This window comes from Neomonachus schauinslandi, chromosome 9 (genome assembly GCF_002201575.2).
Source record: "Neomonachus schauinslandi chromosome 9, ASM220157v2, whole genome shotgun sequence".
Lineage (NCBI taxonomy): Eukaryota > Metazoa > Chordata > Mammalia > Carnivora > Phocidae > Neomonachus > Neomonachus schauinslandi.
The window spans coordinates 69,430,913-69,442,390 of NC_058411.1; positions in this window are offsets into that span (position 1 = coordinate 69,430,913).

An 11,478-nucleotide genomic window follows, 5' to 3' on the forward strand; every position below is an offset into this window, starting at 1 on the left:
GGATTAGATCCTTCTTATCAATATATAATGTGCTTCTCTGTCTCTTGCTACAGTATTTGCTTTAAAGTCTTTTTTGTCCAAAATAAGAATTGCTACCCCAGCTTTTTGTTTTTGCTTCTATTTGAATGGAATATATTTTTCCATCCCTTTACTTTCAGACTGTATATGTATTTAGATCTGAAGAGAGTTTCTTGTAAGCTGCATATAGATGGGTCTTTTCTTCTTCATCCATTCAGTCACCCTACATCATTGGATTGGAGCATTTAGTCCATTTATGTTTAAAGTAATTATTGATAGGTATGTAACTTATTGCCAATATGTTACTTGTTTTACAGCTTTTGCAGTTCTTCTGTTCCTTCTTCTCTAGCTCTTTTCCCTTGTGGTTTGATGGCTTTCTTTAGTGTTATACTTAGATTCCTTTGTCTTTATTTTTTGTGTATCTGTTACATATTTTGATTAATATCCTATGTGTATGACAGTTTATTAAATTTATGGTTAAATTTGAACATTCTCAAAGCGCTAAATTTTTATTTCCACTTCGACATTTTATGTATACATCATCTTTTATATATTTTGTGTATCCCTTGACTTATTTTTGTAGATATAACTGATTTTACTATTTTTGTGTTTAACCTCCATACTAGCTTTATAATTGATTAATCTACTACCTTTACTATATGTTTCTCTTTACTATTAAAATTTGTTTTTGTTTCATAATTTCTTATTTTTAGTTATGGTGGGTTTTTTCCCCCACTTAAAGAAGTCCCTTTAACACTTCTTGTAAGACTGATTTAGTGGTGATGAGCTTTAGTTTTGCTTATCTGGGAAACTCTTTATATCTCCTCTATTCTGAATAGAATGCTTGGTAGAGTATTCTTGGTTCCAGGTTTTTTCCTTTCAGAAGTATTTCAGAATATCATGCTATTCCCTTCTGGCCTGCAAAGATTCTGCTGAAAAATTGCCTGATAGCATTACAGGGTTTCATTTTATGTCACTGTAGTCTTTCTCTCACTGCTTTAAAAATTCTTAATCATTGATCTTTGCTATTTTAATTATTGTGTGTCTTGGTATGGTTCTCCTTGTATTCATTTTGTTAGGAGCTCTCTTCATCCTGGCCCTGGATATCTGTTTTCTTCTCAAGCTTAGGGAAGTTTTCTGTCCCTGACGTCTTTTTCTGGTCCCTATAATGCAAATATTACGCTTGATGATGTCATAGGGTCACTGAAGCTATTATTATTATTATTGATGTTCAGTTTGGTTGCTTTCCATTACCCTGTCTTCCAGATTGCTGATCCATTCTTCTGCATCCTGTAATCTGCTATTGATTCTCTCTAGTGGATGTTTTCTTTTTTAAAATATTTTATTATTTGAATGGAGAGAGCATGAGCTGGGGGAGAGGAAAATGGAGGAGGAGAGGCAGACTCCCCACTGAGCAGAGAGCCCAATCCCAGGACTGTGGGATCATGACCTGATCTGAAGGCAGATGCTCAACTGACTGAGCCACCCAGGCACATTGGATTTTTTTATTTTAGTTATTGAATTCTTTAGCTCTGACTGGTTCCTTTTTATATTTTGTATCTCTTTGTTAAAGTTCATACTGAGTTCATCCATTTTTTCTCTCAAGGCTGGTGAGCATCTTTATGACCATTACTTTGAAGTAAGCAATATGCCTAATAAAGAATTCAATTTCTTTTAGCTCTTTTAGTGTAATTATTTCTTGTTCTTTCATTTGGGATATATCCCTCTGTCTTCTCATTTTGTCTAACTCTCTGTTTCTACGTATCATGTAGGTCAGCTATATCTCCTGTCTTCAAAGTAGTGACCCTGTATAGAAAAGATCTTGTGGTGCCCTATAGTGAAATCCCCCTGCCTGGTCGCTAGAACCAGGCATACCAGAAGTGTCCCTTGTGTTGTGGGCTGTGTGCACCTTCCTGTTGTGGCAGAGCCTCTACTGCATCAAGCCCAGCTGGCTTCAATGACTCCTTTCCCTTCTTGGGGACACCGGGCTGGGGTTTGCTCCCCACACTGTTGAGAGGCTGGTGGCAGTCACAGGCTCTTTGGTGTGCTGGCTCAATCTAGCTGTCTGCAATTAGCCTTTCTGCCACAGCTGCAAGCATACAAAAGGGCAGGTTTCCTCCCTGCATAGCCAGATAAGAGGGCAGGCTGAAGGTGCCCTGTGTGTGGACTTATCTGCTCATTTCCCCAGGGTAGGAGTTGCTTTGGAGTGGCACTGGTCCAAGCCTGGGCTTCCTACCAGGTGTGGTGGGGCAGGAGTCACTTTGGAGGGATGTCTGTGGAGACAGGCAGGTTTAATAGCCAAGTACACCAGGGAATGTCAGGGTGGCACCTGTGGTGCCAGCAAGGTAGCTGGAGAGTGTTGGCACTGGTTTCCACAAGTATCTGGCTATCTAGGCCTGGGGAGGGGAATGGAAATGGATCCACCCTGCACTTTTTTTTTTCCAGAGGAATGTCCTACAGATCTTTGCCACTCCTGCATGCATTCTAAGAGTATTCAATAAATCTTTTTTGTATGTCTCAGGCCGAATTATTTAGTGTGCTGGATTTTTAAGTGTAGGAACTTAAACTCTGCTAGTTTCCAAAGCCAAATGTGATAGGAACTGGCCCTCCCAGTGCAGGTCCCCAGTGCCTGGTGTGTGGTCTGATCTTCTCACTCTTCTGAACTTGTAAGGTCCCTCCCATTTGCAGTCAGTCCCATCCAGAGATTTGGTTCCCAACTATGTCTCTGCCCTTCTTACCCTTTATGATGTGACCTGCTCTCTATAGTTGCCTGTGGAAGGTCTGTTCTGCCTGTCTTCAGGTCATTTCAGAGATAGTCTCACAGATGTAGCTGTTAGAGGACCTAAGCTCAGGATTCTCCTATTCCACCATCTTCCCAAAACTTTCTCAGTCAAGTTGACCTTTAAACCACTGTTGTTACTGTGCCTTGGGGTGGGCAAATCTGTGCACAGGCCCCTTGATGATATCCCTCCCTACTGTATGTCATCATGTCTAGGGTGACTATTTTGTAGTTGCTCGATATGTAGGTATAGATTCATTGTTGTCCATGGGAGGAAGTAAGTTTAAGAATCTTTTTAAGCTGTCGTCTTGGACTGCCCTGCAGAGATTGTCAGATTTGACTTAAAAAAAGATGTGGCATACAAACTAAAAAGTTCAGAGTGGCCATATTAGTAGACTAATCAGAATTCAGAACAAAAAATGTTTTAAAAGGAAGAACATTTCTTAATGATGAAAGTGTCAATTTATCAAGCATAACAATCCTAAATATGTATGTAACTAATAGCAGGGCTGAAAAGACAAACTCATATTTATATAAAGAATGTTTTTGTTTGGGAGCTGGCTGGTGAAAACTGTAGGCAGGTCAGCAAGCTGTAAACTCAGGCAGAAGTTGATGTTGCAGTCTTGATGGCAATGGCTCACAAAAGAATTTTCTAGGATGGCAGAATATTTTATATTTTGATTACAGTGAGATTACATGGGTGAAAATATTCATTAAAGAGCATTAATCTATTCACTTAGAGTATATTTTATTGTATGTAAATTATACTCTAGTAAAATTAGAGTGTATTTTTAAAAAATACATACTCATTGTAAACATTTAAATAGACATGTATAAAAAAAAAGTATAATAATCCACCCCACCCAAAATCCACTTCCCTGGAGTAAACAGGGGCTAAAATCCACCTTTCTGTTAAATTCCTTGACACAACATTTTTCTTGTTGTTTACCAGCCTTCTCCAAAGAAATTCTGATTCTTCTAGATCCTAGAGTTTTCCACTAGTCTGTACTAAATTCTTTTCTTGTATAGCTTTATATATTCTTCTTGCTTGATCTTACATTTATTACCTCTAAACTGATAGTAGATTCAGAAACTATCATTGACAGTCTGTTCCTGAATGCTAAAGAGTCTCTCTTCTTAAACACCCCACCGGAATCCTACATGCTTTACAATCTCCTTCTAGTAAATGTTTCGTTGGCCCAAAAGACAATGACCTAGTTAATTTTACCTGTAATGAGCTCACATGTCACCCACATAGTCTGTGGAGGGGATGAAAAGAAATAAAGAAAATTGCCATATTCTTGAATGGTCATCAGGGACTTCCAAGACAGGATCCCTTGAGCCCCATCATTTCTTACAGTTTGTTAAAATAGTTTCCTAATTGCCTTCCTGGCTCTAGTGTACAAATATTGAATTCAGACACCTCTCCCCACATTGCCACTAAGTATTCTTTCTAGAAAAAAATAAATAAAAGGACCAATTTTTAGAATTGTGTGTGCAGCCCTCCATATAGAATTTTTGATAGGTGCTCATGCCACATTTTTACCTGATAGTATTCGTTAAACTTGATATGCTGGTTTGCACTCCAGATTTTGCTTCATTCACTTCTTGACTCTTAAACTCCACTCTTAACCGCATTCCTACACAACAAGAAAAATTCCCATTTTTCAAGTTTGAGAGCATTATCTTGTCAACAAAAAATTTCTGATATGCCTACCCCTCCAGTATAACTCATTTTATACCCTCTGTACCCTAACCAGTATCGTTTTATGCTATAGCGCCTATAAGATGTTTTTACCTTAAATGTCTTAAGCTTTATACAATTTCTATATTCAGGGCCCTGTGCAGGATATCTCAATCTGGGCATTTTAGACCAGATAATTCTTTGTTGTGAGGGACTCTCCAGGATAATGTTGGATGTTAAGTAGCATCCCTGGCTTCTGCCACTATGTAGTACTTTCCTCCACCTCAGTCATGGCCATCAAAAATGCTTCCAGCCATTGCCAAGTTCCCTTTGTGAGGAAAAAAATAAATCTGGCTGAGAACTACTAGCCTGACATATACCTGGGCTTATAAAAGCATGTGAAATAAGAATATATATTGCATTTTAGCGGTGACAAGCAATGACAGGAGAGGGTAGAACTTAACATATCATAATTTTTCTTTGAATAAAGGGATGCAGTGGGGAGAAAGTGGGCCAGTGCAGAGCCACAGTGTTGGAGGCTATGAACAAAAAAAGACTCTATGTGAAATCCCAGAAGGCACAAAACATGAATGTGTGTTTTCTTCTGTTCTCTTTACAAGAGAAGCCCAAGCCAGCAGCTGTGGAGCCTAACTCTGAACTCTAGCCTTTGTCCTTAAGACAATTATGGAGAATCCCCCACATAAGCCTGATTGGAGCTGGCCAAAATATATACAAAATGGAGCAGGAAGGTGCTCTAGTATTCTCACATGAAATACAAATAAACGGTGGTCACCTTCATGAACCAGTGATAAACATTTCTCCAAAACTGATTATTGCCCTCCCGGAGACGTGAGAAGGAATAAAATACATTCCATTTCGATGGAATAGAAATGAGGTGGAAATCTGGATTTGGTCAAGATTTGGAAGACACAGGGAGAAACAACTACAGAAGAATTGGTTTTAAATAAGTTTTTTAGGACAGGTCAAATATATTTTTGTACTGAAATAAAGAACATGTGAGAGTCATAATAGGAATGCAGAATCATAAAATAGCAAAGCTAATGCCAACACAGCAGCAGTACAAAAGATCAGCAAAGAGGCATGATTGAATGTTAAAATAGGTTCTGAAACAGAGTGAATATAAGAATTTTTGTTTTGTTTTTTAAAGTCACTATAACAAATGATGGGAATAGTAACTTTGGTAGGCTGCTAAAAAAGCTGGGTATCTCAAGAAATTATTCTCTCTTCCGTAGCAAAAATAAAATGAAACAGATATTTATTTCCCCTTTTAACACAGCAGGGATCACTTGTAGCAAATACGCTTAACAATGCTCCCATGTGGGAACCACTATTCCTGTTAAGAACTGACCACTGTCATTATCCACACAGTGCGTAAATACCCAAATCCTGTCTCACATCAGTCTTCTACTTCTGCCTTCAGAGTGCTCTCCCTTTTTCTCCCAGAAAACCTTAGAAGAGGTTATTAAACAGAAAGGAAGGTCTTCAACTATTCTGTCACCTCACCCTATGCCAACCCCCAATACCAGAAATAGAGTAAACAAACCTAAAATGTAGGATAAAGATTAAGCTACAGGTATGGAAGAACTTACCAATTAGGCATTTTTATTCATCACCTCCATTGTGTCAAGAATTTGTATCAGGTTATGTGAAAGTAAAAGAAAAAAAAAGAATTCAAATAAACTTTTTTTTTTTTTGAGCTTGAAGATTGTTAAAAAGAACAAATAGGCTCAAGAAGCAACTTTATGTTTACAAAGCAGGCTGCTTGGATCAGAAAGCCGGGGCAAAGGAATTCCCAGAGTCTTCAAGGGGACTTAATCAATGAAGGTTTTCAAGAAGAATGTTTAATTGTTAAAGGGTGCATGACAGACACTTAAAAGCAGAACCGACCCTTATCAACCTGAGAGAAAATTAGATTTAACAGCACTTGAAATCAGAGGGGTGAATTAAAGGGCATTAATATGGCTGTACTTACAGCCTTGGGAAAATGGCTCAATCTCTGAGCCTCATTTGTAAAATGCTACATTGCTAATGCCTTCTACACAGGTTGGTTGTGAAGTTTAAATGAGATAATGCATCTCGTATGTGCATAAGCAATTTAGTTATTACTATTATTGCAAGGACTTCCAGAACCATCCACTTATAATTATGGGGCAGGAGAAAATGTACCTAATTGATCAAAAGCAACTGTCTGTTGATACTGGCATTGGGGGAACTGCTTTTCTTCTTTCTACTTTTCTACATTTTCTACATTTTCTATCATGAGTATATATTATTTTATAATCAGCAAAACATCAGCATTTAAAACAGATTTTAAATTTAAATTTATTGAATGAATTATTTGGCAGGATAATAAATGTTAATCCAACTCACATAATCAAGTGGCTTTTGAATGTACAAATCCTTGATTATACTGAATACTTAAGTCATGCCAAACATCATGCTAAGTCACATACAGATATGGGAAAACATGCTCCCTGGTCTGCAGGGAGATTATCAGTCTTGTGAATAAATGCATCCTTTCCTCTGTCTCTACAAAAGCAGTCCAAATAAATTGCTGCTAAGTACATAGATCTGCATGACAAGGTAGTAGTGCCCAAACGTTGAAGGTTCAGGATAGGAAATCAGATGCTGTGAGTTCAAATTCTGATTAATATTCAACAAGTAGTAACTGCCTCCTTTGTGCTGGGCATTTTCTATTTATAAGCAGTGAACAGCAAGTAAACAAGTATATAGCCCAAGTTTTTTGTTATTGTTGTTGTTTGTTTATTCATCAGTATAAAGAAAGCACACAGAATCCCTCTGTACTGAATCTTTCCCATCAGTATTTAGACATAATGGTAAAGGTCGCATTTTCAAAATAATAAAGTTTTTGATTCCCTATTTCCCTCCAGGTTCCAACTCCTTTTCCTTCCAGTTTATTGGCTACTCTGCAGGTATTCACTGTCTCCAGTTCCTCCCCTTTCCTTCTCTTTTGAATCCACTCCAAAAAGGCAGTGGCCCAGACACTGATTTTGTCAATAGGATCTCAGCTAGCAAACACTGTGTTTATGCAAATTAGAAAATGGTGCCCGTCTGGATGCATGAATTATAAATAGCTGTGCCCTCCATGTGGATGGAGCACAATGTGGGGAGTATTTCACAACCACTCAACCAATCGGATGGGCACCTTTGAACAATGCATAAGCAACACATCCATGATGGCTCTCCTTCTCATGATGGCCAGTGGCATCCAGGTGATTAAAGCTACTGATTAATTTTTGGTCCTTATTTTGTCTCCATTATCAGCAACATATGCCAGAGTTGACAGATTCCCTTCTATTAGAAGCACTTTCTTCACAACATACTCCCTTTTTAATCCCTTTTCTCCAAGCTGGTTCCTTCCCTGCCCCCCACCCTGCTTTATTGAGATATACAATGTTCTATTTCAATTATAAGTTTAAGGTACACAATGTGATGATTTCATATATGTATATATTGTAAAATGATTCCCTCAATAAGTTTAACACCTCACATAATTACCATCTTGTGTGTGTGTGGTGAATACATTGAAAATCTACTCTCCCAGCAACTGGGTATATAATACAGTGTTGTTAACTCTAACCACCATGCCATATATGAGTTCCCCAGAACTTATAACTGAAGTTTGTACTCTTTGATGAACATCTCCTATTTCCTCCAACCCTTGGAAACCACCATTCTATTTCTATGAGTAATATACTTTATGATCTCACTTATATGTGGAATCTAAAACAAAAAAAAAGTCACACTCAGAGAAAGAGAAAAGTAATTGCCAGGCGTGGGGAGGTAGGAGAAAAAGGGAGATTGGTAAAGGGTACAAAGTGAGCAAGGTCTAAGAATCTAATGTAAAACATGGTGAGTATAGTTGATAGTACTGTATTATATACTCAAATGTGTTTAACAACAAAAAAAGTATGTCTTTCTCTGACTTATTTCATTGAGCATAATGCCCTCAAGGTCCATCTATGTTGTTGCAAATAGCAGGATTTCCTTCTTTATGGCCAAATGGCTTTCCACTGTGTATCATATATCTATCCATCTATCTGTGTGTGTATGCAATTACATTTTCTTTATCCATTCCTCTATCAATGGACATTTGCATAAAGGTTCCCTTTCCCCCACATCTTTACCCAACACTTGTTATTTCTTGTCTTTTTGATACTACCCATTCTAACAGATATGAGGTAGTATTTCATTGGGGTTTTGATTTGCATTTTCCTCATGATTAGTAATGTTGAGCACCTTCTGATGAATCTGGTCATTTGTGTGTCTTCTTTGGGTTTGTTGTTACTGATGCTTATGAGTTCTTTCTATATTTTGGATAGCAACTCCTTATCAACTATATGACTTGCCAATATTTTCTCCCATTCTGTAGGTTACCTTTTTATTTTGCTGATTCTTTTGCTATACAGAACTTTTAAATTTAATGTAGTCCCACTTGCTTCATTTCATTTTCTTTGCTTGTGCTTTGGTGTCCTATCCAAAAAAAAAAAAAAAAAATGCTGCTGAGACAACTGTCAAGGAGCTCTTTCTATATGGTTTTCAGGAATGTGCTGTTTAATTTCTACACATTTGTGAATTTTCCATTTTCTTCCTTCATATAATGGTGGTCAGAAAAGATACGTGGTAAGATTTCAGTCTTTTTAAATTTGCTAAGACTTGTCTTATGACTTAGCATATGCTCTATCCTGGAGAATGGAGAATGTTCCGTGTGCATTGAGAGAAGAATGTGTATTCTGCTGTTGAATGGAATGTTCTATATATAGGTTAGGTCCATTTGGTCTAAAGTATATTTCAAGTCCAATGTTACCTTACTGATTTTCTGTCTGAATGATCTATCCATTGTTGAAAGCGGGGTATTAAAGTTCCCTATTACTGTATAGTCATCAATTTTTCCCTTTAGATAGATGTGTATTTCCTTAATATATTTAGGTGCTCTGATGTTGGGTGCATATATTTTTATGATTATTATATCCTATTTACAAGAGGTTGTAAATTAACCCCTTTACCATGATATACCGACCTTCTTTGTCTCTTGTTACATTTTTTACTGAGTTTTCCATTTGCATGTAATATCCTTTTCTGTCTCTTTACTTTGAGCCTATGTGGGTCTCTTATACGTATCAAATAGTTGGGTCTTGTTTTTTATTCATTCAGCCACTCTATGCCTTTTGATTGTAGAATTTAAAGTAATTATTGATAGGTAGGACTTATTAATGCTATCTTATTGTTTTCTGGCTTTTTTCTTGTAATTCTTTTGTTGCTGTCTTCCTTCGTGAATTGATGATTTTATGTATGGTTTAATTCCCTTATCTATCTTTTGTGTATCAACGTAGGGTTTTGCTTTATGGTTACCATGAGGCTTATATAAAACATCTTATAATCTATTTAACATTGATAACTCAGTGTCCATCTCATAAAAAAAAAACTAGTCTTTTACTCTCCCTGATTATTTTTAATGTCACAATTTACTTTTGATGTTTTGTCCTTTAACCTTATATTAGTGGTTAAGTTATATTAGTTGAGTAGTTAATACACCATATTACAGTATTAGAGCATTCTGAATTTGGTTATAGTTCCCAGTGTGTTGTATGTTTTCATGTTACTAATTAGCAGTCTTTTATTTCAACTTGAAGAACTCCTTTCAGCATTTCTTTTTTTTTAAAGATTTTATTTATTTATTTATTTGAGAGAGAGAGACTGAGAGAGAGAGAGCATGAGAGGGGGGAGGGCCGGGAGGGTCAGAGGGAGAAGCAGACTCCCTGCCGAGCAGGGAGCCCGATGCAGGACTCGATCCCGGGACTCCAGGATCATGACCTGAGCTGAAGGCAGTCTCTTAACCAACTGAGCCACCCAGGCGCCCCATCTTTCAGCATTTCTTAAAAGCTGCCCCCTACTACCAAACACAAATTCAAACTCCTGTATCCAACTTCCTCTCAGGCATCTGAGTTAACAATCTCTTCCTTCTTCATCATGGTATTTCCATCATTTTAATTATTCAGCCAAAAACCCTAGAGTTACAGAATTCCTTCTTTCTCTCATACCCACACCTATCTCTATAAGCATATTCATCACCACAATCTTCAAATACTGAAGGAAATCAACATTGTCTCACTACGTCCACTGTTCCTACTTTGTCCAAACCACCACCCTCATTCATTATTTCAATTGTTTACTAACTGTTGAATCCACTTCTGTTCTGGTCCCTTTTCAATCTAGCTTCCACATAAGTCAGAGTGATTTTGTTAAAATTTAATTCAGATTATGTCACCTGTCTAAAACCTTCTAATGGGTTCCAATATAACCCAAAGAAAAAGCCCAGTAATTGCAATATCACACCAACCCCACCCTCGGTGCCTGGCTTGCTTTGCCTCTCTGACCTCACCTCCAATACTCCCTGCTTCCCAGCACATGCTGTTCCTTCCCCTTCTGTCACATTTGCTGATTTATTCTTCCTTGAACACATCAAGCACACATGTACGTACTGCAGGGGTTTTCTACCTGCCATCTCTGCCTCCTCAAATTTTTTTTTTTCCTCAAAGAGCTTTCTTCCTTGTTTACTCCCTACTATCTTCAGATGTCACCTTCTCAGTGATGCTTCCATGGCTACCATTTTTAAACCACAACCCTCGATTTTCCTTTCCAGGCTTATCCAATAATATATATTTTACTTATTTTTTAAATCGTCTCCCTCCCAAAATTCAAAATAATTTTGTCTCTGGGACCTAAACCAGAGCATGACAATTAGTAGGTGTCCAATAAATATATGTTATATATGTATATGTTAAATAATTGAAATAACATATAGTAATTATCAACACTGGCATAGCCTTTTACTTCACACTATTTCCAAATGGCTGCACCATAGAAAATTCAGAAAGGGGAGAAGGTGAGTCCAAGTATTTTGGCAGCAACTGACTGAATACCTCAAGTGACATGGCAGAAGACAAGTACTGAA